The 26,788-nt window shown below is 43.9% G+C and overlaps 1 protein-coding gene across 6 annotated transcripts in view; it reads right to left on the bottom strand.

Moving 5' to 3' along the window:
- The window catches only part of RIMKLB (ribosomal modification protein rimK like family member B), a 74,710-nt gene that overhangs the window by 38,185 nt on the left and 9,737 nt on the right, over positions 1-26,788 (bottom strand). The gene's annotated exons all lie outside the window — the stretch shown is intronic.

Genomic DNA, 26,788 nt, shown 5'->3' with positions numbered 1-26,788 from the left:
GTTGACATCACCATAAGCATGAACTTACGATGTGGCCTAAGGGAAACCCTGAATTTATGGAAGACTACAAAAGGAAAGTCAGCTAGGAGAGCTTCAAGTTCTGAAACCCTCCTTGTGGAAGTGACTGTCACCAGAAACACCATCTTCATAAGAAGTAAAGGTAGTGGGCTGCTGAAAGGGGGATCTTATCACTTTTGAAAGGACTAGGTTGAGATATATATGTACAAAATCAAACACAGGAGAGTAAGTGTTGAGTACATCTTTCAAGAACTGGGAAATCAGAGGGTGATAGAAGCCATCTACTGTGAAGTGAGAGCTCAGCCTGGGATCAGAGGCCATGGGTTCTGAGGGCCCCCAAATGAGCCTCCCAACCCAGCACGGAAGACTAGACGTTGACAGCTGAGGTTTCGAGAATGGGACACCTGTACATATTGTCTCCAAATCCAGCCACCAAAGGAGGGTGGTGATCACCATGTCCAAATGATCCTGGCCTGCTCAATACACAGACACTAGTCAGGCTTGAAAAGCTCTGTGAGACAACCTCACATCTCATCACTAAGTGCAAGATGCCATATACCCCATCGGTTTCTTGTCAGCATGGTGGGTTGGTTTCTGAGGCTTTCTATGATCAAATCCAGAGCCTGGAACCAGGCTTTGGGAAGGAAGCCTCTTGCCTGGACTGAGTTGAGGAACATTCCAATGAGCTCTATTCTTTCGACAGGGAGAGTGTTCATTTCTACATGTTTAACAACATGCCTAAGTTCTGGAAGGCTGACAGTATTAGCCATACGTCTGCCTCCTCCTGGGCCCTGGACCAACCTCTGATCAGCCAGTCGTTGAGGTATGGATATACCTTGAACCCTTTATTTCATTAGGAGAGCTGTGACAACTGCCATATACTTCATGAAGACCGAGGGGCTGCTGACACACTGAATGGAAGTACGGTAAACTTGTAGTGTACCTCGTTCACAGTGAATCAGAGGAATCTTCTGTGGCCTCGGAAAACTGAAATATGAAAGTAAGTGTCCTTCAAGTCAAGGTCAGCATACCAGTCTCTTGGATATGAGATAATGAAAGCCAAGAAGACCATGCAGAACTTCAGCTTCTTCATGTCTGTTGAGGTTTCATAGGTCCAAGATGGGTCTGAGACTGCTGTTGGCCTTCGGGATTAGGAAATAACAGTAGTAGAACCCCCTGCCCCTTAGCTCCAGAGGAACCACCTCTATTGCTCCAACTTGCAGGAACATTCACACCTCCTGGATTAGAAGTTGCTTGTGAGATGGGTTGCTGAAGAGGGACAGGGAGGGAGGAAAGGAGAGGAAGAACTGAACTGTAGGGTGTATTGTGCATAGCATCCATAGGTCTGATGTGATATGGACCCACACCTGATAGAAGTAGGATAACTGGTTCACAAAAATTGGGGAAGGTGGATCCAGACACTGTCCTGGTATGCCGTCAAAAGGTTTGTTGAGACCCCGATGACTGTCTAGTCTGGCCAGGCCTGTGGGCCGATAAGGACTGGGGAGGAAGCCTCCTTTTATAGCTTCTACTCCGTCTCCTTTTATAATCCTACCTTGACTGAGGTTTATAGAAATGGGGCAATGGCTGGGGCTTAAAATGCTTTCTCAACGGAGCTGGGGTGTGTAGCCCTAGGGACTTTAGGGTGGCCCTAGAGTCCTTTAAGCTGTGGAGGTTAGAGTCTGTCTGCTCCAACAACAGCAGTGGACCCTCAAAGGGAGGTCCCTGGACCATCTGCTGCACTTCATAGGGGAGGCCCAAGGCCTGCAGCCATCAGCTTCTCCTCATGATCACTGTCAAAGCCACGGTCCATGTGGCAGAGTCCACAACATTCAATGCTGCTTGCAGAGACACTGCTGCCATCACTCCATCTTCCTCAACTAGAGCCAAGAACTTGGCCCTAGACTGCTGAGGCAGCAGCTCCTTAAACTTGATCATTACGCCCCAGGAGTTAAAGTCACAGCAGCTCAGGAGTGCCTGTTGGTTGGCAATCTGCAGATGGAGTCCCCCCTGTGGAGTAGATCTTTCTGCCAAAGAGATCTAGCTTTTTGGCATCCTTGGCTTTGGGAGTAGGTCCTTGCTGTCCCTGTCTCTCTCGCTCTTTGGCTGCTGACAAGTGTTTGCTCACATGAGCCATCGGGTACTGGTGGTTGGTCTGGTGTAGGCTCCTGTGGGAGGTATAAGATTACACCTCAGAGTACAACTGCAAGGAGTTGCTCCTTGGTGATCAGGGTGGAGTGGTGCGAGGGAGTGATGGCTGAGAAGGAGGCAACCGGTGCTGTGACATCGTCAGTTTTCTCTTCAATGGCAGCTAGGGTCTCAGTGCTGTGGCAGCTCTTGCCTCCAGTGTCCCTTCATGCTTGGTGGGGGATGGAAATACCGGGAGAGATAGTAGCTCCCTTGCTGCCTCGAACACTTCTCGTGTAGATGGAAGTGCCAGGGCCACACTCCGATGGCTCTCCCTCAGTATCGGACTTGACATATCCCTTTGCTGGGCCGCAGTCAATGGTACTGACCTGACAGCTGTCGAGTCCAAGTGGACCAGCACAGATCTCACTTTGCTAGCATCCCTGTGACTGGCAGGTTTCAGAGTTGGGGAGCGCTCTCTGTCCATTTTTCTTTGCTTCTTCCTCAGCACCGGTGACTGGCAGCAGTGCCAAGAGTCCTGTTGAGACGTAGATCTCCTCTGCACTGGAGAGCTCTGTCGGTGCTGAGAGTCCCGGGAGAGAGACGAAGAGTCCTTCCTCTGTGACAGAGAGGGGCACAGGGAGTGTGATCAGGCACCTCCCTTTTCGTTTATATAAAACATGCAGGCAATGTTATTGGTCTTTACTCACAGAATCTGGTCCCTGAACAATGGCAGGAAGCGGAAGCATGCACTGTGAACAGTGCAGAGTTCTAAGAGATTTATGTGTAACCATGTCTCAGAGGGAGACATGCCCTGAATTGTGTGGTGTTGCAGATGAACTCTCCAGGCTATCAAGGAGGCATCAGTTGTGAATATCATTGAAGGTAGGGTCTGGATGAAAGGACTCCTATGTACATGTTGTTGGTTGTGTCCACCAATGTAAAGAGTCTTTGACTTTGATCAGCATTGTAAGGTGTCTGTTTAGGCAGTGTTTGTGTGGTATATAGACAGTTGTTAGCAAGTCCTGAAGGTAGCACATATGAAGACGCACATGTCGTACTACAAATGTGGCTGCCGCCATGTGGCCTAACAGTTGAAGGCAGGTTCATGCCGATATGGGTGGACTGTTCAATACCAAAAAAATGAGGTTGGTCATAGTAATGAACCTGTTGTTGGTAATGATGCTTTGGCTTTCAAGGAGTCAAGATGGGCCCCAATGAAGTCCAACTTCTGCATGAGGTTTAGAGTTGATTTTTGTACATTTATCTATAAGCCCAATCTAAGGAAAAGGGCAAGTGTCCTGTGAGTAACATTGAGGGTGTCTGCCTGAGTGGGAGCTTTTAGTAGACAATCATCGAGATAAGGAAATATTACTATCCCCTGTTTGCAAGGTGTGACACCACCACTGCAAGGATTTTGGAGAACACTTGCAGTGCCAGTGAGACACTGAAAGGTAAAACTTTGTATTGGTAATGTTCTGTTTCAGAGTAAATTGGAGAAACTTCCTGTGAGTGGGATGTATGGTTATGTGGAAATAGGCATCTTGTAGGTCGAGGGTTGAGAACCAGTGCTGGTACTGTTGCTACTGTGACCATCCTGAAACACTGGATCTTTATGAATTTGTTGAGCCTGCTGAGATCTAGAATGGGAGTAAAAGCTCTTCCCTCTGTATTGTGATGGTACTTATTCCACGGCGCCCAGATGTAGATGGTGATTTACTTCTTGCCGTAGAAGGTGCTCATGAGAAGGGTCCCTGAAGAGGGACAGGGCGGGAGGATGGGTAGAAGGGATGGAGGTAAATGGGATTGAATAGCCCATGTGGATTATTTCTAGGTCCCATTTGTCTATGATGATGGAAGTCCACATTGAATAGAAAGGTGTCAAATGGTGTCCAAAACGAGGGATGGTCAAGGGTGTTAGCCCTGATGGGTGGGGGAGGTTGCTCAGACCTTCAATCAAATCCTCAAAACTTTGTTCTGCAGAGGATGATTGAGACGCTGATGACTGAGGCAGAGGGGGTTGATCCCTTGGAGGTCTCTGTCTGTGTGTCTCATAGTATCTCTCTTGTTGGGTGTATGGAGAGGATCTTTTGCACTGGTAGGGAAATTATCTGCCCTACTTTCTTTTGGTTGCAGGCGTATATATCCCCAGGGGGCGGAGAGTTGCTCGAGAGTCCTTCAGGGTGTGGAGGACTTCATCTGTCTTCGAGGCGAATAGTTTCTGGTCATCAAAAGGAAGATCCTTCACAATGGACTGTATTTCCCTGGGGAACCCAGACAAATGAAGCCATGACGCTCAGCACATAACGATCACAGTGGCCGTAGAGTGTGCTGTTGTGTCTGTGACATCCAGAGATGCCTGTAGGGCGGTTCTGGCTAAAAGTTGACCCTCAGTTAGGAGAGATTTGAATTGATCCCTTTTCTCTTCCGGGATGTCATTAATAAAGTCTACAAGTTTAGAATAATTTATATGGTCGTATTTAGCCAGAAACACTGCGTAGTTAACAAAAACTGATGTTTTACAGTTAAAGGTGGGGCTTGGCAGAGGGGTCTGGGTGCTGGGGGAGTGGGGTTTGACAAAGTGGGGGTCTGGGTGCAGATTGTTGGGGCTCAGTGGAATGGGGGTCTGGATGCAGGAGGCTCATCAGGGTGGTGCAGGGGGATAGGGCTCATTGGGGGAGCTCCAGCTGCTGCTTATGCCAAGGGAACACCATACGCCAGGCTCCCACTCCCCCCCATTCCTCTTCCTCTCCCCACTGCCCCCTGCCTCAATCCCCCTCCCCATCTCCCCTTTCCCCATCCTATTCCTCTTTCTTCCCCTCTGCCTCTTCCTCCCACCTCATCACCTCACCCCACTTCCCCCATTTTCCCTGCTCCACCACAGGCACTCACCCTTGAACAGAAAACAGGACAGCTCTCAGCACTCATAGAAGGGGAGCACGACCGGCACCAGGACCCAGGAGGCAACATCCAACTGTAAAGTCAGCTAGCTAAGAAGCACCGTCCCTTACCCGGGCAGCTGTGGGGTCGCAGAAATGGGGGGAGGGGCAGTGGCATATGCCCCCACGAGTCACCTTGCCTCGGTTTTGGGTGAAGGCAGGGGGCATTGCCCTCCCAACTACACCCATAAGCATCCCTAGCCCCACCCTCTATGGTGATTTACCTCTCTGCAGGCTGCTCTGGGAAAGAAGCTATTCCTGCACTGCTGGGGAGGGACACATGACCGTTCTTGCAGCTTCCTTTTGCTTCCCCCTTATTTTCTACAGGGAAGCAAGGAAATCTGCGCGGGACATGAATTCTGCACATGCACAGTGGTGCAGAATTCCCCCAGGAGTAACTGTACATGGACTTTAGGACTTGTCACAGGACAGACATCTTTCTAGCCACAGAGAACACAGCTCTCAAGACCATGAGCTATAAATTGATTAGTATCAACTCTGGCAGGAATTAAGAATTTGCAACTGGAGAGAAGGCAAAGGCAACAAAAGGACCTCAGCTTTCTTGTTAAGATGTGCTTGTTTTCCCTACACAAGTTACATGATTAACACTTCAGTGCAGCAGCAGCTACACTCAGGGTCCATGCCAGAACTGAAAAGAAAAAACAGTGACCGAAGACTACTTATCTCAGTCTGACATAGCTGCAGAATCTTTCAACTAACACCAGATAGACAAGGATCAGTCATTAAGAATTTGGCACAACTCCTGATTATCTTACCAAAAAAAACCCTCCATGGAATTACACTTGAATACAGATCTTCAAACTGAGATTAGACAAAGGTTCAGAGATTATCATTTCTCCATTCCAAAAAACAGCAAATTAAAGCAAGCAGAAGCAAAGCTCTCTGATGTCCAAAACTTCTAGTTTCCAAAAATAGTTAGTTTTGGCCTTTGAAGATATGTTCAAGACAGGAGGATACACTGCAGCCAGGATTCATGTTTGAAAATGTGGTCTTGAGTTTAGTTAGCTCTATAAGTTGATTCTAAATACTCATTTTGCATGCATTAGTTAAGCCTTTCAAGCATTAACTACCTTTTATATATGAGGAAACAGAAGCACTGAAAGGTTACCAACTGGACCGAGGTCATACAAACAAGTCAGTGGGAGAATCCCAGAAAAGAGAAAGTCTCTACTGACACACATCAGGTACCATAAGCTACCACAGCCAGCATGCCTTAGTCCTGCACAGAAGACCCCAGCTCTGCAAGAAGCTCATTTTAATGTCTGAAGCTTATATGTTTTTCCAATGACCTCCCTCATTTGGCAGCATTTTGGTTGCAACCCACTAATTGCCAGTTTGAACGCCTCACAATGCCAAAACTCTTGACTGTACATAAGGAAACTATGGTATTTGACTCTATGTTTAGCTTCACATTTACAATATCTGACCCATCAAGAATCCCACCCTTGATCCATTCCCAGCAGAATTGTGACTTGGATACTAAATTGTGCCCACAATACTAAATATGTTTAACAAATTATGCCCCTTTCCTCTAAGAGCTTTTGTTTATCAGCACATTTTGTATCTCAGAAGAGTCAATTCAGCAAAAAGGCATGGGGTGTAGTTTAGAAATTATTTGGAAAGGATACTAAACAAATCAGATACATGAGACCACAGATCTCTGCGGAGAGATTTTATTGTCTTCTTCTTCTTTATGTTTACAGATTTATGTTCACTGCACTAGCCCAGGATCCATTCTGTAAACAGAGGCTAGTCAGTCAAGCTTCTCTCCCCAACTGTCCTTCACTCTTTCCCGGCCAGGCAACCTTTCCTCGAGAAGAAAGCACATTCATCAGCATAAGGAGTGACTCATGTTTCCAGGCAGTACAGCTCTGTGCAAATGTGATTGCTATAAAGGCTCAGCTGCTCACCTCCTTATTAGCACAGTAGGTGACCATTCTGGTTATCCACATGGTAGGTCATCATTTCAAGGCCCACCGCTAATAGTTTCCCTACATTTACATAATCATTGCAAAGCCAGGGCATGCTGGTTCACCTTGCACATTAAGCCATTTCAAGCAAGTGTCTGTAGACTTCAGAATCCTGATAGCATGTTTGTTATTTACACATGCATATGAATATATACAGAAATATTACACACAAAAATATGTTAAAAGAACATTAAGGTTGCAAACAAGCCCTCAAAAGTTAGGAAATGCCAGAATTAAGGTTGCCTGTGCAAACTTAATTTGGCCCCCTTGTGCACATGCATACTGATAGACTTTAACCACATGATCAAACTATTTTTTCTCACAACACCCCTCCTCATTTAGTGCAAAGATGGGGGATGAATCAGGGCTACGTAGAGAAGAAGACTTGTCTGTAGGCCCACTGTTGCATTTGTTGCAGAACTTGGAAAATATGTAGTGAATTTCACCAAGGTGTTGTGAAGACAAATTAATTAACGTTTGTGAAGCACTCTGATACTAAGTGATCGGTGCCACTGAAAGCCCATGAATAAATTAATAATTCTTGTCTTTCAAACAGGGTTTGCAGTAAATAAGCCAATGAGTCACACACTGAACAACAAGAAGAAAACAAAATATTGAACAATGCTCATTAAGCAGTGATCAACATCCACTCTGTGCACTGAATGAGGGACGGCTTGCTTGGAAAAAAATAGTATATGATCATGTAATTAAAGACTATTTCAATACATACACACAAGAAAGCCAAATTAAGTTACACAGGCAACTTTTATTCTGCCACTTCTGATGGCTTGAGTTTGCAACCTTAATGTTCTTTTAGCATTTTTGTGTGTAATCAAATCAAACTGAAAATTAACAGCTATCAGAAAACAAAAAGAAATGGTTACAAAACTTTTTCTGTAACTGTTGTTCTTTGAAATGTGTTGCTCAAGTCCATTCTACTGTAGGTCTTTGCACATCTTGTACACAATTGCTGGAGATATTTCCCTCAGCAGCACCCGTGAGGGAAGTGTGAATGCCCTCTGTTGTCTCAGGCCTCTGCATGTAGATATAGAGAGCGGAGCAATCCTCCACCCTCTCAATTCCTTCCCCTCTCAGAGTCTTTCCAGTCAGAAAGAGAGGTGGTTTTGGAATGGATATGTGCAGCACATCTTGAACATTTACAGCAAAAGGTTAATAACAGTTTCTTCAAATGATTGCACATGTCCATTCCACTGTAGGTTACTCACAAGTAGTTCGAACTAGAGGTGGACTATAAGTCTACTTGCCCAGGGATTTGTATGACCACTTGTCCAAATCTGGCACCGTCTCTAAACTGATGAGACACGACAAAGTAAGAGGCAAACGTATGGATTGATGACCAGATGCTGCCTTACAAACATCCAAGAAGGGCTTACAAGAATTCTGCCCCTTGATATGCAAGCCAAACAGATGGCCCGAAACTCCCTGACATTTTTATGGAGTTTTAGATCATGGATAGACCAAAGACCTTGTGTCTGAAAGGGACCTAGAGTGAGCTCCACAACCTAGATCTGATGCATCTGTGACTAGGGTGAGTGTCTGTTGTGGTGGAGAAAAGGGGACTCCCATACAAACATTTCAGGGTTCTAGCCACCAGTCAAGGGAGGACCATACCTGAATAGGTACTTGAACCACTCCATTCATATGATGACAGTCTGGTGAATACACCAAGGCCAGCCAGCTTTGCAAATTCCTGAAATGCAGCCTGGCATGCTGCACCCATGTAAGTGCACACTGACATGTGCCCAAGAAAGTTAAGGCAGTTTTGTGCTCTAGTGACAGGATGCATCTTTAGATCTAGAGCAATGACCCACAATGTTCTTGGCAAGAAAACCTCGGCCTTTGTAGAGTCCAGGACTGCCCCAATAAACTCTATTGTCTGTACTGAAAAAATCTATTCGGACTCCTGAATGATGAGGAGCCGTATTGCATTGAAGGTGGACTGTATAGTGGCCATGCTGAACAGTTCCTGAGACCTGGACCAACCTCTCACTAACCAGTTAACTAGTTAAGGGAATACATGGGCTATATCTATAATGACGGCAGCAAATTTGCCGCCGCCAGATCAACCTTTCTGGATCGATTGAGCGGTCAGTGTAGACCTGCTCAATCGATTAGGAATTCGACACTGGTAAACCACCCCCTCGGCACAGCGCAGTGTAGACAGTGCGCAGAAGGGAAGCACAGCAGTCGACGTGAGTTACACAAGCTACTTTGTGTAGTTTGCGTAACTCCCATCGACTGCCGCCAAATCTCCAGGTAAGTGTAGACCAGGGCATGGACTCTTGACTTCCAGAGGAACTCCACTACTGCAGTGATGCACTTTGTGAACATGTGAGGAACTACTAACAGGCCAAAGGGCAGCACTGTGAATTGGTAGTGGGATCCATTGACCATGAACCTGAGGAATTTTAGGGGTCTCTGGTAAATTGCCATGTGAAAATAAGCATCTTTTAAATCAGGGACAACATACCAGTCCCTGGGATCTATTCAAGGGATAACATAAGCTAGAGTGACCATGCAAAATTTTATTTTCTTTAGGCACTTGTTTAGCTGTCTTAGATCTAAAATTGGCCTGAGACTGGCCCCCTTTATTTTCGAGATTAGGAAGTATCAGGAATAAAATCCCTTTCTACTGAGCAATATGGGAATTTCCTCTATAGCCCCACAAGAGGAAGAGACTGGACATTCTGAAGCAGCATGTTCTTGTAAGAGTGGGCCCTGAAGAGCGATGAGGAAGTGGGGGGGTGAGGAGGGACAGAAACAAATTAGTGTATCCCTGTTCCACTGTGCTTAAGACTCATTGACCTGTGATGATGAGGGACCAACCAGCTTAGGAAATGGGACAGGCAAAATAGTGGAGTGGAGAAAGATGGTACTCTGGGGTGCGGCAGACTGCTCTTGACCAAAAGGTCAAAATGTTTGTTTAGAGGACCCAGTTTGCCTAGATGAACTGGCAGCTGCAGAAGAGGAGGGAGGATGATGATGCCTCTTGTAACTTCTGCCCCTTTTTCTGGACAGGTCCTGGGTACAAGGCATGAAAGGTGAAATAACTGGCACTGCTGCAGATGGAACAGCTTTCTTTTTGATGCTGGTGCATAAATCCTGGAGACTTAAAGGTCACCCTTGAATCCTTAAGGTTACATCAGTCTTTTGGGAAAAGAGTGGGGGGCCTTCAGACAGGTGGTCTTGGATGGTTTATTGAACCTCTGTGGGAAAACCCAATGATTGCAGCCAAGAGAAGCACAGTGATGGTGAAAGCCATAGCTCAAACTAGAGAGTCCACTGAATCTAGACTTGCCTGCAAGGCTTTCCTGGCAACTAACCTACCCTGCTACACCACAACAGTGAGCTCTGGCTTTAACTCATCCCGAAGTCTGTCCTTAAATTTCAAGACATTATCTCAAAGGCTAAAATTGTACTGACCAAGCAGAGTCTGCTGGTTTGCGATTCTAAGCTGTAAACGTCCTGTGGAATAAAGCTTCCTTCCAAATAGATTCAGCTTCTTTGCTTTTTTCCTTTTCAGTATCAATGCCTGGTGTCCCTGTCACTCTTATTCATTAGCAGAAAAAACTACCAGGGAGCCTGGAGGAGGATGGGTATAAAAATGTTCAAACCCGCGCAGAGATATGTAATATCTTCTCTTTACCCTTTTTACACTGGGAGGCAGGGAAATGGGGGTCTGTCATAGTGCCCTGACAGGCTCCAAGAGAGCCTCATTAACAGGGAAAGCTACCCAAGAGGCTCCTAACAAAGCTAAAATGTCCATGAGCCTAAGAGACTTTTCCTGTACCTCTTCCAGACGGAAATCCAGAGCTACAGCAACCCTCCACAACAAATCCTCATGAGCTCTATCATCATCAGGAAGAGAAGCAGAATATGCTATCACCATCTCATCAAGAGATGAAGAAGAGACCAAGGGTTGTTGAGGTAGATCCTCCTTTGACTCCTCCACAGGAGAATCAAAAGCACAAAAGTTCCCTGTGCATGATACTAGCCCCAGGTAAATGATGACCCTGTTGCAGATGCTCCTGATGCCTAGCCAAAGTAGAAGGGTGGGAAGGAAGCTGAGATGCTCTAGATTGTGAAGGGAAGCCCCAAGGATTCCAAAAAAGCCATTGATGTGGAGGAAGGACCCAGTTATGTCTGGGAATGCTACAGCTCTGGCCAATACCATGATGGCACCCCACAGTGGCTGCAGAACATATTCGGGCCAAGACATGTAAAAGTCAACCTCGGAGTCTGATGAAGAGTCTACTTCCTCCAACCAAAAGCAAGCTGACCCCTTTGGTACCAGGAAGATGAGTTCTGAGTCTGGAGGTGGAGGTACCAGGGAGATTATTGCTGGCTTCCCTTTAGACAGAACCCTTTTGAGAGGTGTGCTAACTATAGCAGCTCCCAGTACCAAACAATGTATCAAGGCTGGAGCCAGAACAGTTGAAGCACATACATTAGACTCTGGTACTATGTGGGAATCTTGAATAGCTGGGGAAACTGATACTGACAAGTTCAACAATTCCCAAGCTACCTTAAAAGCCTCAGGTGTAGACAGCACCAGAAAAGACTCTTGGCTCTGTTATAGAAAGCTACACTGGTACTTCAGGAAACTGTCTCAATGGGCCTGTCCTAGTCTCCAGAGACAGCAACTCCTCTTGGTTTAATGACAGTGCCTGGGAGTGCCTCTTCTTTGAGCACTACTCTATGTCCTTGCCTCCACTCAGTGCTCTCACCAAAGATTTTGAAGACTCCCGTACCGAGTCTTTAGGAGACTTATGTTCCCTCTGCTTCAGTATCGATGAGGAATAACTGCCTCTCAACTCAGTCAGATCAGGGGAAGCACTCTTGCATGCTGCCTGAGTGCCAATGAGGGGGCAGTGAAAGCACAGGGAAGTCTCCCTGCTTTCAGTTCTGGTGCCCAGACCGGACCCAGCCCACACCACCCTAGGGCTGCAATTGTAGGGAAAGTCCTGCTTGGTCCTGCTGGAGCATGTTCAGTGCAGACAGAATATTTGGAGAATTCAGTTGTAAAACTCTAGCAAGTCTCTCCTGAGCATGTGTGCAAACTGTGATTTTTCAAAAGCTTATAACTTAGCTAAATTTGGGTGAATTTTCACAGGGATGACAAAAGGAGGATTCATGACACCACCACCACCACCACCTTGTGCCAAATTTCAAATTCCTGTTCTAAAACACGAGGGAACTAGAGCTTCTCAAAGAAAAGGTTGCCAGACCTTTTTAAACAAAAACAAAACATATTTTTCCCTAACCTCGTTTTCTGAAACTGAACTGTTCTGGATGAAATTTCCCCTACTCCTCACCCCCCAAAAATCAATCTGGAGCAGACACCCGGCATGACAAATTTCAGCCCAAGAGGTTAAAGTTTGACAAAATTACAAGCAACAGAAAATAGCATCTTATAATGGGAAGTGTTAGGGAACCTTAATAATACATGGTTCTACCTGCTCACCTATAATATACAGGTGTTTTGGAGTCCACTAAGCCACAAAGTAAAGAATCAGAAACAGAACCCAGGACCTCTTAGCTCAAATTAAGCAAAGCTTCAGTTTACATGAGTGTCCTCCAATATGGGGTGCAAGAAGAACTCTGTCAATTTTTTAGAGGCATGGGAGGGGGGGAAGGAATTGATTCCAATGGTCTCATCTCTTAAGAAATGAGAGAGGAACACAGTGTAGGGTTTAGGACTTTTTATGCTTTTAAATTTTGAGTGACTTAAATCAGGCACCTAAATAAGTAGCCTGATTTTCATCCTGATAAGCATCTGAGGCTGCTAGTGCTCAGCAACTTTGAAAATTAGGTCACTTATTCAGAGGCCAAAATATGAATTATATTAGTATTTAGAAGCAAAATGCTTGGCATCATGAGGGACGACATTCTATTCCCACCTCTTCCACTTACTTTGTGACCTTGGGCAAGTCCTGTAACGTCTCTATACCTCATTTTCTGCACTGAGAAAACTGGAATGTTAGCAGATCTATGTTACATGGGTATCTGGAGGTTTAATCAATTAATATGGTAAGGAGCACTGAGACACTGAAATGGACAGTGCTATATAAATGTGGAGTACTGGAAGATCCTATGATCTTCAGCTTCCAAAAAGTCACACAGGCATCTACTACTGACAGAACACAGAGACTCTTCTGCACCTGTAATATTTACACTTCTGTTCCAACATAGATATGCAGCACCATCATCTAGTTGGAATAGAGCAGTGGTCCCCAAACTGGGGGGGGACACGGGAACATTTGGGGGGGTGCATGGCGACACCACCCAACTCCGCTCTGCCCCAGCCCAGCTTCAGCCCCAGCTCTGCTCCGTTCCCAGCCACCGCTCAACTCCAACCCCTGTTCCGCCCCCAGGCCAGCTCCACCTCTAGCCCCAGCTTCTCTCCCACCCCCAATTTTGCCCCCCAGCTCCTCTTTCAACCCAAGCTCCTCTGCTGAACCAACTGTGCCGGAATTGAAGGGAGCCATGGACAGATTCCATTACTGGTAAGAGGCAAGGGGGTGCGACAGGAAGAGTTGGGGCACTAATGAAATAGAGTTTGAACTGACTCTCCCAATTTACACAACCTGACAGGATGTGTGTGTCAACTTTCTTCTGAGTGTCATCAAAATCTAACTGGCTCTAATCCAACCAAGCAATGCTCCCCTTTGTAGCCAAATCCCCAGTTCATTGTTGATTATCTGTTCTTAACTGTTTTAAGAGCTAGTTGTAAGTTGGAGGCTACATTTTTATGTGCAAAGGCGCACAATTTGCATCTGCCCAAAATTAGTCATTCACTAAGAATTTTTTTTAAAACCTGTATTTGTTTATACTTAGCCTAATTTCCTGTACTCAAATGAACGATCAGGGCAGTTTGTCACATCCTCCTCTAAGCACACAGCCCAGAGAATGCAGCATATAGATGGCAAGAGATAGGGGCCCTCCTCCAGAGTCAATTACCAGGCTGGTAATGCACTGGGAGTTTTGCAGATGTCAAACCCAGACAGACTGGCCTAAGAGGTTACACCAATGGTTGAGCAGAAACAAGAAGGCACATTACAGCTCAGTACACAACATTACCATTATCACTGAACTATTAAAGAAAACTTAGGTCTGCAACTCAATCCAAACACTACCTACTTCTGTGATGTCAGTGCAAAGATATTGAAAAGAATCCTTTTGCTCCAAGCCAAAAGTTCTGTGATACTGTCCCAACAAGGCAAGAAAATAGACTATTACATGACCAATTACAGATCCTTTCCAATTTAAATTCCTATAACCCTGCGGCTGGCCCACATCAGCTGACTCAGGCTTGCGGGGCTCAAACTACGAGGCTGTTTAACTGTGGTGTAGACATTTGGTCTCAGGCTGCAGCCCAGGCTCTGAGACCCCATGAGGGGGAGGGTAGACATACCTAAAATTCCCATAATCTTCCTTGCTAGAGCTAATTCATCATTTTAAATGCTACACTGCAAGAAAACAGGATTGATTCAAGGATGAGGAGGTTATTTACCTGTAAATGGAGGTTGGCTCGCTCTTCAAGGTATGGTCCCTATCTGTATTTTATTGAGGGTTATACGCATGAACCATGCGTCCCGAGTAGGAGATTTTGAAGTAGTTGCGTCCGTTGGTCCGCCCATGCACCCTTGCCCCTCCCATGGTTTCGATCAAAGTGATAAAGGGCATGGCAGACCAACCACGCCCTCAGTTCCTTCTCCACCGCAAATCAATCAGATCCGCAGCACAGGGGAAGGAGGGTGGGACTGGAATACAGATAGGGACCACACATCTCAAAAAATCTCCATTACCAGTAAGTAACCTCCTCTTCTTTTTCAAGTGATGGTGCCCATTGTATTCCACTGAGGGTGACTGTACCTTATTAGAAGGAGGGTGCAAGGAAGACAAGAGAACTGTGAAACAGAGGACAGCCGCACCAAAAGAGGCATCTGTCAGAAAGTCATGCAGCAGGCCATAATGGGAAGAGAAGATGAGTACCAAACTCCATGTGACCACCATATGTCCGTGGCACAACGTGAAGCGCAGCCGTATTTGATTAATTTGGAACTGGCTTGTAACCCCCGGGGTTGAAACACTCCTGATAACTGATAACAGAGTGTAATGCTTCCTGAAACCCACTTAGAAATTCTCTTAGTGGAGATGGCCTACCCTTTAATACTTTCTGCTATAGCAACAAATAGCCTAGGAGACTTCCTCAACTGCTGTGTCCTCTGCAGGTAAAAGGCCAGAGTTCTACGGACATCAAGGGAATAAAGGTGTCATTCCTTCTCTAAGGAACCTGGCTTCGGAAAGAAGGCAGGCAAATGTATGGGTTGGTTGAGGCAAAAGCGGGAAACCATTTTTGGCAGAAACTTGGGATGCAAAGGCAGGAAAATTTTGTCCTTATGTAACGTGATGGAAGAGGGGGTGCACCCTCATGGCCCCTAATTCGTCTACCCTTGTTGCAGAGGTAATAGCTATCAGAAAAGCGACCTTCATGGAAAGAGGGGAAAGGGAGCTGGAGGCCACATGTTGAAAGGTGACTTCTTCAATGCTGTGAGGAAAAGGTTGAGATCTCACTGGGGAGCGATGGGTTGAATGGGAGGATGCATCCACATGAAACCCTTCCAGAATCATACAGTCAATGGATGAGTGACAACTGAGTGCCCCTCCACAGGGGGATGGAAAGTACTAACGGCCACTAAGGTGCACCTTGATGGAGCGGAGAACCAGCCCTGATGCCTTCAGGGATAGGAGATAATCCAAGAGGAGAGGAATGCCTATGGCCTCAGAAGCAAGACCTTTCCATTGAGTCCAGAAGGCAATGTATTTCCATTTGGCTTGGTAGAACCACTGCATAGATTCTTTCCTGGTACTTGAGAGGACGTCTCACACTGCCGACAAGCATCCCTCGTGCTAGCGAAGATGCCCATCCAAAAACCAGGATCTCAAGTGAAGCGTCTATGTATCAGGAGGTCTAATCATGCCATTGTGCTATGTGAGCAGATCCAGGAAAATCAGTAGCAGGAGAGGAGGATGCTTCAACATGCAGAGAAGAGGAGGAAACCAAAACTGGTGAGGCCAGAATGGGGTAAGATCAGAATGACAGTCGCTTTCTCCCGCTGAATCTTGTAAAGGACGTGGGGCAGGAGTGGTAGGGGAGAGAAAGCATAATTGATCCAGTCCGACCAGCTGATAACTAAGGTGTCACTTTGGGGGAAAGTACTGGATGCATTTGGTGTTGGCGTGGAAGGCAAAGAGATCCCTGACCGGAGTCTCCCAACAGTGAAAAATGTCCATGACCACAGAGTTGTGCAGCTCTCATTTGTGGTTGGCTACAAAACTCCTGATGAGAGCATCTGCAATCATGTTCTGAGTCACCAGAAGATAAGCTGCTGACAACAGGATACCATGTGCAATGCACCATTTCCAGAAGCAAACCCACTTACACACAAAGCGCTGGTGACCTTGTGTCCCCATGTTAATGTAGTAAACTGTAGTGGTGTTGTCCAACACGATGAGAATATGGTGGGAGCAGATGGACGGGAGAAGTGTGCAACATGCTCTCCGTACCACCCGAAATTCTAGGATGTTGATGTGCATCCTGGATTCCCAAGCAGACCAAGTCCCTTACGTCATGTGTTCACCCATGTAGGCATGCCATCCGTCAAGCGATGTGTCCGTAATGACTGTAATGCTTGGGGAGGATGGAGGAAACAGCATTCCGGTGCAAACCTGATCTGGATCCATCCACCGCAGAAGGGAGGAAAGAACCTTGTGGGTGGGGATAGGGGGACAGTCAGTAGGGTGCCTGTTGGCTCTCTGTAGCCATAGCTATAGATAGCCAAAGTGAAGACAAGCAAAGGCAGTGACGTACGTGAATACCACCATGTGGCAAAGAAGAAAAGGCAAGTTCTGTCAGAAACCAAAGAACTGGAGGTCACTGAAGCAATCAGTTCCAGCAGAGTTAGGAACCTGTCCCATGGTAGTTAGGCGTGGGCAGAGACTGTGTCGATGAATTCCAGGGACTATGTAGGGTAAAAAAGGAAAACATGTCAAGTGTAAGCAGTGTAAGAAGGAGATGCAGGCCTAGTTGCAAGAATGAAACATCATAATGAAAACTGCTTATTGGAAGAAAATGAAGTGGATGAAGATGTGGATATGTCTGAAGAACAATGTGGATCAACTGGTTAGTAACTTAAATAATTCACTTTGCAATGCATCATTCTTCAAGACTCTCTCTATGCCTTTTAGTATAAGTGTGATTTAACAAGTAAATTCCCAAGCTGTTTGCTATGTTGGATGTTGCTAGGAAAAAAAAGTTTAGCTTAGCTAATCCTTATGGCTTGTTTAATTAGTTAACTAGGTTTAGAATAGTTAACTAGGTTTAGAATCTATCACCCAAGTATACAGTACAGAAAGATGCAGTAAGAGAAATCTAGAGTTGCCAGTTGCCACTGGGTGTCATTTTCTTATTTTATATTACATAATACATGCCCCTTATTTTGGAACTTCATGGCCACAGACCATAATGGTGATGCCATAAGTCTATTCCCTATTTTACTTCAGCATAACTCAGCTTTCCCAAGGGAACCCCATCCTATATTTGTTTTCTCGAAAAACAGAAGTGCCAGTGAGTTCTATGGGGCTTACTCCAAAATTAAGTGCATTCTAAGTGCAGTCAGTCTTAGCTTTTTTGTAATTTGGAATCGGATCTGCATCCTTGCTGAAAAAAAATGTAAATGATTAACTGAATAATAGAATGAGAAGAACTAAGAAGAACAACTATTCAAAATCATTTTTGAATTTTGTTTCAAGATTCCATTTAAGCATAAGAGACTTTGACTGTGACTGTCTACCTGCAACAACTTCAGAGTCATCCGTTGGTACTTTTAGCAACAGTGCTGCAACTAAACATATTTCAGACAACAAAGTATCAGTAGCAAGCAAAAAATTTCAATCACCCAGTAAAATCACCACCATGAATGGGTTTGTAGTAAGGACCAGCAAATACCAACAAGACACCATAGATGAAAAGATTGCTCGGTTCATTTATGCCACAAATTCTCCTTTTCACACTGTTAACAATAAACACTTCATTGACATGGCTGAGTCCTTACGACCAGGCTACACTCCACCTGGTAGAGCAGACATTGGTGGAAGGTTGCTAGATACCGTGTATGAGAAGGAACTGGAACAGTGTGCAAGAAATACTGAGGAGAAATTTGTCAGTTTAAGCCTTAATGGGTGGAGCAATGTACACAATGATCCAGTAATATGTGCCTGTGCGACAACAGAAGATGAGGTTGCATATCTTTCAGAAACAATAGACACATCGGGAAATGCCCACATAACAGAATATTTAAAAGAAGTGGCAGTGAAAGCTGTAATAAACTGAACAAAAATTCAACTGTCACGTGCACAGTTTTGTCACAGACAATGCTGCAAACGAGGCAAAGATGAGATGATACTTAGAAGAAACAACAGAAGGATGCTCCTTAATAACATATGGCTGCAGTGCCCATTTAATGCATCTTTTAGCCAAAGACTTAAGTACGTCTTCTCTAGGTATAAAAGAAAATGTTGCTGAAGTCGCAAAATACTTCCATAACAACCATTTTGCTTCAACTTCACTGAAGAGAGCAGGAGGATCCAAACTAATTCTCCCTCAAGATGTTCGATGGAATTCTGTGGTTGATTGTTTTGAACAATTTATTAAGAAACTGGCCTATTCTCATAAAACTTTGTGAAGAAAACCGTGGTAAAATAGATGGAAGTATCTCATCCAAAGTATACAACATTGAATTAAAGAGGAATGTAGAGGATATGCTCAGTATACTGAAGCCTATATCCATAGCCTTAAACAAACTTCAGATAAATTGTTGCTGCATTGCTGATGCTGTCGAAATTTGGAAGGCACTTCAAGAGACATTGAAGAAAGAAATACCTCACCAAAAGTTAAACTGCAGGCAATAAAGAAGCGAATGGATCAAGCACTAACTCCACCTCATTTTCTTGCTACATTCTCAACCCCAGATATAAAGGTAGACACCTAACTTCTGAAGATGATGATGCTGCCATGGCATGGGCATCTCAAAATCACTTCTCAGTGATGCCAGTCATAATAAATTTCAGGACTGGAGCGGAACCATTTAAACAGTACATGTTTACTGATGATGTTTTGAACAAAGTCACTCTCCTGAATTGAGGCAGAGCGCCCGGCCTTCACAGGTACGGGCAGGGAAGGAGAAGCAGATATTGCACCTGGATGTGACATGGGTGTCCCCCAAGCACTAAAGGCAGCGTCAAAGTGCTCATCGCTGATTGAAAATGAGTGAGGCAGGAAGCACAGATCTTGAATGGCTGCATCTTCTGCATAATCCAGTACTCAGGCATCGGTGCCAGGTGTGGGTAGGCGGGAAACCAACAGAACAACGTCCCTAAATCATTAAATCCTAAGAAAACTATTACTAACTCTAAAAACTACTACAAAAACAATGAAATGTTATCTATATATACAAGAATAAAACAGTCTTTACAGAGAAATTTGAAAGTGTGTCACAAGGGACGAGAGAACAGCAGAACCTCTGATTCGGACCATGTGGCAGTGAGAAGGAATTTAGGGTGCAGTCAGTCCATCCCACCCTTTATCGCCTCAGACAAAACCATGAGGCAGAGCACAGGAGCATGCGCAAACTAATGGACGCTACTAGTTTCAAAATCTCCAGCTCTGGACGCATGGTACATGCATATATCCCTCAGTGTGGAATACAATAGGGACCATCACTCGAAGAACACCACTAGCTTGCTCCAGAGTTTGGCATTCTGCTTCTCTAGATCAAACTACCTAATCCAGTTCTCATCTTCTCAATGCTGCAACCAGATGAGTGCATTAGTCCATCTAACCCTAGTATCCCACCTCCTGCTATGGAGGATCAGACCACTGATCCGTCTAGTCCAATCTCCTGCTGAGGCCAATACTGGATACTTTCAGCAAAGGGGAAAAAATCCATAATACACCTGGCTATATTGTGTAACACTGTATAATTACGTGGAGACGTGTATATGAAGAGGAAAAGGATTTTCTTCATGTAAGTGACCAGCTGAAGCATGAGATCTGATTAGCTCTCATCTTGCCTTCAAAGGAACACTCTTTTCTTATCCTCCAATCTGTCAGTGAACACATGGCTCTGGAATTTAGGGGCCAAATTCACGACTAGTGCAACTCCATTCAAGTCAAAGGAGTTAAACCAGGGTTTAATTTTGCCCTGGGGATATAAAACAGACAGTTACAGAGCAAACACACACTAGATTTCCCCATTCATTCCAGTAACTTGCACATAATAAGAATATGTGTATCTGCGTCTCTCTCTTCTAAACTAGAGTGTAGTTTCAATCCAATATTGGCAATAAATGGGAAGAATGACTGTGTCTGTAGAGTAGGTGGTTGAGTCAGGGGCCTTTTCCATATTATGGCTGAAACAGTTCTAGTAATGAGGGCAGCTAATATAATTCCAGCAGTTTTCTTGACTATTTCTCCTCCTATCCTCAGTTAACATATAGTACGTTTTGCTTACAACTGTCCTCAGAAAAAACTAACCATATCTATATTTGTCTAACCTGGTCTACCCTCCTGCCAGCTTCAGTGGCCTCTTTTAAAAAAAAAAATGCTGTCACTATCATGGTTTTAACCATAGAGTGGACAGGGCCTTAGAAACACAGAAATACCTTGAATGTTTAGAGCATGGTTTCCATCCAAGCTCAACATGCTGTGCAAACATTAAAAGGGCACTGTCAAGCTAAAAAAAAAAATCACAACTGTCTGAAAATGTTGTACCTGCTATTATCACTTGCAACACCTAACCGAAAGAGGAAATAGAGGAAAACATATATATATTAGTTTACTTTGTGTATTTGATAGCAGTCTAGTCAATTTCACTGTTTCCCCTGTATAGTCAGTTTCCCCTATTTGCCCCAGTTTCCAACAATAATGGGAAGATAAATTAAAGGAAAATGTTATTGTAAAAACAACAAAAATTGAAAGTGATTCAAGAGCAGGTGCCAGATCTCAAACTATTTTTAATCTAGCCTTTGAAATTAACGAGATTAAGTGGACAGTCCCTTTAAGCCTTATAACAGCTTTATGAGGCCAGTCAGTATTTTGGCCCCATTTTATTATGAGAAAATTGAAGCACAAAAAGATGAAATGACTTGTCCACAGTCAAACAGTGAGTCATTGGAACTGCTAGGAAGAGAACCCAGGTCTCCTAAAACCCAGTCTGTGCTTTAAGCACCAAATGACCTTGTTTCACAACACCGCACCTAACCAAGATCTCCTAATATCCAGCATCCCCCACATCCACAATCCCAAGTAGTAATCAAATGATGTGCATCATTCATGAACTGAAGACCTCTAGCACTGCTCTAGGGAAAGATGAAAGTAAATCCAAGATACCCTGCTGTCATTCCCTGAAGGGACTGGGAGTAGAGTTGTTTTCTGATCTCACATCTAGTGAGATACTTAAATTCAACCCCCTGTACATGACATGGATCAGCATCCTTGGTCCAGGTTTGGTCTATTCTGACAAGATTATTTTCCTTGCAGTGATCCCAAAATCCAGCCACATTCTTCAGCATTTTCAAACACAGTCCTGCTTGGAAGTTCAAGCTGTAGCTTCCTACAGTTCTGACTTTCTTGCTTAACAGTCTAAAAAGTGAGCAAATCAGAACGGACTGACTTCTATGAGCATTTCTGAAGTGATATATGAAGAAAGAGTTCCCCACACACAAATATTCTTGTCCCTCTACCTTGCTTAACTGAATCACGTACAGATCATGCTCTGGGGAGAGCCCAGTTCTACTACTGGTGATATATTATTGAAATCCACTGAAGTGACTGAAGAACTTTCAAATAACTATGCACACTTTTAGCCTTCATTATGTGGAATTAGCCCCAACAGAATACCAGAACACTCATTTGCGAGCAACAATGACTGCAAGTAAGGAAATTGACAATCACAGCAACATTCTGGCAAACAACTTATGGCTCTCGTCTGTATATTCATCATTAGAAAGTTTATGCTCAATGCCACGATGATGCAAGCATGCAGAGAAATAACGTTTGCCACTTTGTGTGGCAGCTATTAAAAAAATGTACCTGATATAATAATGGAGGGGGTTGAATTTCTTCTTTTGTCAGAAACATATTCAGGCTCTGGCACCTAAAGCTGCTGCTGTTACGTAATCTCATACCTCTACACAGCAACTACTATTACAAACCCCACTATTTGTGATCTATAATTACCAAGTAGTGACACTGACCCCTGGGGTTTAACCTGAATCAATTTGGCAAGTCCTTGGATATTAAGATTAGAGGGAGTAAGAGACACAAAGTTAATGGGATAATGCAGCTTGGTTACTACAAAAAGATAAACTGAAATGGCTTTTTTACTTGCCACAAGTACTTACTACAAGTCAGTAGTTACAAGTGTCTTACAAAACTGCTGATGTAACAAATGGCGAAGGAACCTGTGCTCACTGCGCTGCTTTGCTAATTATCCAATTTTGAGATGTAATTTTCAGGAAAGCAGATACCAGGTTTCATCAGAGAAGCAAAGAAAGATGCAATTTTTAAATTTAATTTTCAAATCTTGGTAATAAGAATTCAAGGATTGACTAAGTCACAGATTAACCTTGCTTTTCCTCCTGAAGATGACCCTGGCTGGGGAATCTTGCACCTTTGCTGTTCTTGCTCATGAAATAAAAACCACACCAGTTGTAACGGGCACCCATCTCACCACCTTTCACGACCATTAAATTCATCTAATGTCTAGTCACCGTTAGATATTTTGTACTCAGTGCAGTTTCCTCTCCAGCCTCTATTGTGGAGTTACATCATCCACACATCACCAAGATGACAGTTTGCAACGGCTGCTGCCAGCAGCAAGAGATATGCCAATTCTGCAGTGCTGAGCGAGGCTCGCAAGACTGCTGGCTTCTGTTCCGTAATTACCAGACATTTGCTGCATATTGTAGGGAGGGCTCTCAAATAGACCTGCACTGCTGGACTAACACTAGAAGGATGCTGACGGGAGCAGAAGCAAGCAAGGCACCTGGACATAGAGCTGACTCAGCAAGAGGCAGAGATATGAAAACACCTCTTGGATTATTTAATGGTGGTTAGAGACCAGTAGAGGGGACTATTTTTTCTTCAGTAGAGGGGACTGTTTTTAAAACATAAGAAAACACCTTTCCACCAGAGATGATTTAGGTCCACCCCTTATGATGTACTGAAGAGGATGATATTCATCTTCTAATCCTGATTGTTCCTTCCAGCTCTCTCAACCTGCAGAGATGCCCACACGTTCTGGTCTCATCATTCCCATTGGCATCTTCACCTGCCACCATAGGAACTTGGGGAGACTCCTTGTTTCCAACTCAATGGCTGAATCAGTAACAAGTGACAGATTGCATGAGCAGAAATGAATCACGTCATTTCCTGTGGTGGAGAGGTAGGTCAGGGACTTGCACTATACTGCATCCTTTCTGGTTGTAGCAGCCCCAAAAACCTCAGATGCTTGGATCAGCATCCCTGGATGACTGTAGGGGCAAGCCACTCTCCATAAGACAACATCTTGGTTTTATTAATATCCCCCTTTAGAAATAAATAAATAAATAAATAAATCCCTTAAACCAGTTCCCAGACATCATCCACACAGCAACAAACAGACCAGCTAACCACAGCTTGAGTCTTTTCCTATATGCACATAGCACTACTCTCTCTTCCTGTAATCCCTTACCCAGATTCTCATTCATTTTTGCATCCCCAATTGTGGCGGAGCCCAGAAGATCCCATGAAGACTGCAGTCTTAGTTTTACGACCCACAGATTTTAGGACACCCCATCTCCATTCAATCCAGCAGCTCTAACTGCTGAAAAGCCCATGAAAGAACCTCTCTGTTTTTACCTCACAACCAACCTTCTCTCTCCTCCAGTATCAGAGGGAAGGAGGAGCTGGTAGCCAGCTACTCCCAAACTGCTGATAATTACAGAGCAAGGATTTTAAAGATGGATGTTCAGGTGAACAATTTTGGTGGAAGGGGGATTCAGAGTTCCTTGATGATGCTACCATCAGCATCTAGGTCCTATGCTCCATTTCTCTGTTAGCCAGCTTCTTAAACACAAACAAAAAAAGTCATGCAAGACCTATACACAGGCAAGGGACAAAATACTCAATTCTATACAGATAACCATTGGGTTATATATATTTTCCATCTCCCTCTGCCTTTCATAGCAAAATCGTTCCCTATAGTTGTTTATTTAGTTGCTCTTCAAATTCTTGTTTGGCCAGTCTGATTACATTTTTACACTTGACTTGCCAGAGTTTATGCTCATTTCTATTTTCCTCAGTAGGATTTGACTTCCAATTTTTAAAGAATGCCTTTTTGCCCCCAATTGCCTCTTTTACTTTGTTGTTTAGCCATGGTGGCCTTATTTTGATCATCTTACTGTTTTTGTTTTATTTTGGGGCATACATTTAATTTGAGCCTCTGTTATGGTGTTTTGAAGAAATTTCCATGCACTTGAGGGCATTTCACGCATGACTGTTCCTTTAAATTTCCGTTTAATTATTTTCCTCAATTTTATGTAGTTCCCCTTTTTGAAGTTAAATGCTACTTTGGTGGCCTTCTTTAGAATTTTCTCCCCCATAAAGATGTTAAAGTTAATTACATTATAGTTGCTACTACTAAGCAGTTCATCTTTTGGACCAGATCCCGTGTGCCACTCAGGAAATCAAAAAGTGCCTCTCCTTTGTGGGCTCCAGGAGTAGCTATCACTATCATCACTCCATCAAGTTTTTGTGATGTCTATTATATAAATATCCTCATTTAACACCAGGTACTCAAGTTCACTTAACTAAATATTGACAGATTTTAAAAGTGTTTGTATACAGCTACTAGAAGTCTAAATACTAAGATAAGTTGTCTGCTTTCAGGTGATGTAACTGAATAGGATTTTTTCATTTGACTGTTTCTCTTCAGCCTCTACATGTATTTTATCAACTTCTATCCTCTCGTCCTTACTAGGATATAAAGTTGCCCCATTTTACAGTGTAGCCAAGCACACAGCACTGACAGATTCTTTCTGAGCGGCAGTGTGATAGTGAATGAACTTGCATTTGCCATATTTAAGACATGGATTCGATTTCCAGCTGCCAGAGTAATCACTGTAGCTTCTCAATGGAGTATGATGCCTTGCTCAATAACAGTTCTGTGCCCTTCACAATCCTGTACGTCAGTTGGTGTAAGAGATGAATACAGAACTCGTCTCCTGGTTCCTATTCCAGTGCATCTTCCCCTAAATCAATGGGTATTTTGATGGTGTTGGGTAGAAAGTGATGGAAGCAACAGTGGAGAACAACAGATCCATTTTGCCTGTGTCACATCTGGAGATTTGGTTCTGAATATAGGTGCAACCACATGAAAAAGAACTATAAGACTTGGGGGAGGAGACCACCAGGAGGGAGACTGGTTCATCAAAAGACAAAAATGAGGAAAAAGGAAGAGGAAGGCTAGCCAGACAAAGCTAGCCATAAGCACATTTCTATCCCCATGCCTCCAGCACATTTTATATGACTCCTTTAAACAAATATCAATGTTATTTATGATATTTTGCATCACCAAGGAGAAAAAATAAAGTAAAAATGTTAAAAAGCTGGAGGACAGAACATGTTTCCCATCATGCCCATCTTTTCCAGCAGCTGGGCCTATGGTTCTGTGCCCAGCACAGGGACACTAAGGACACTAGGGAAATATGTTCAGTGCAAATAGAATGTTCTGAAATTTTAGCAGTAAGACTCTCGCAAGCGCTGTGGAATACAACACAGATTGCAAATCGTAATAATCAACAACTTATAACTGCCGAATGTGAACAGACTTCATGGGAAAAGCACAAAGTACCTCTCTGACCACAGGACCATCTCCTTGACAAATTTCACATTCCTGATACAAATCACAGAGCCTTAGAAATCTTAAAGATTGGGAAGATTTTGATAATGTGAACTGTTAGACAACTTTACCTAAATGTTCCTACTTTTCCTCTTGTAATAGTGGCATTTTATTTTCAGTATTATTTTACATCCTATTCCTTATACATTCTAACATCTTGTTTTCCTTTTGATCACTATTGAAGAAGTATTCAGTGATTGTTCACAGCAGTACCAAGAACTTTTTCCCAAACTGTTACAGCTAATTCAAAACCCAGTAAGGTGTAGCTGTAGTTCAAATCATTCTGATGTGATTCTTTGCATTTGTCAACACTGAATTTCATCTGCCATTGTGTCATCCATTCATCTAGATTTTTTGTTTTCTAAGACCCCCGTCTTTCTTCAGTCTTGACTAACTGTGTATTGTTGAAATTTCCTCACTGCTCGTTTCCTCTTCCAGACCCCTTTCCATTTTGGTGTTTATACTCATCACATATTTGAAAGGAACACACCTTAGACATCCCTACTAAACTACAGATATTCAACTATTTTAATTTCAATATAAATCAGTCCCTCCATCCCCATGACCACTCACATTCCTCTTCTCTGAAATTCCCTCCCAGTTTGTTTGCTTCACTATCTTGGCTGGGTTCACATCCCAACCTACAGAGAAATGTGTGTTACCCTCACAACTACCTCTAAACATGAGT

The sequence above is a fragment of the Emydura macquarii genome, unplaced genomic scaffold, assembly GCF_026122565.2.
Source record: "Emydura macquarii macquarii isolate MOO-44397 ecotype Brisbane River unplaced genomic scaffold, CSIRO-AGI_Emac_v2 contig_3122, whole genome shotgun sequence".
NCBI classification, from domain to species: domain Eukaryota; kingdom Metazoa; phylum Chordata; order Testudines; family Chelidae; genus Emydura; species Emydura macquarii.
Note: the sequence above shows the minus strand (reverse complement) of the source record. Positions and strands in the feature narration are given on the sequence as shown.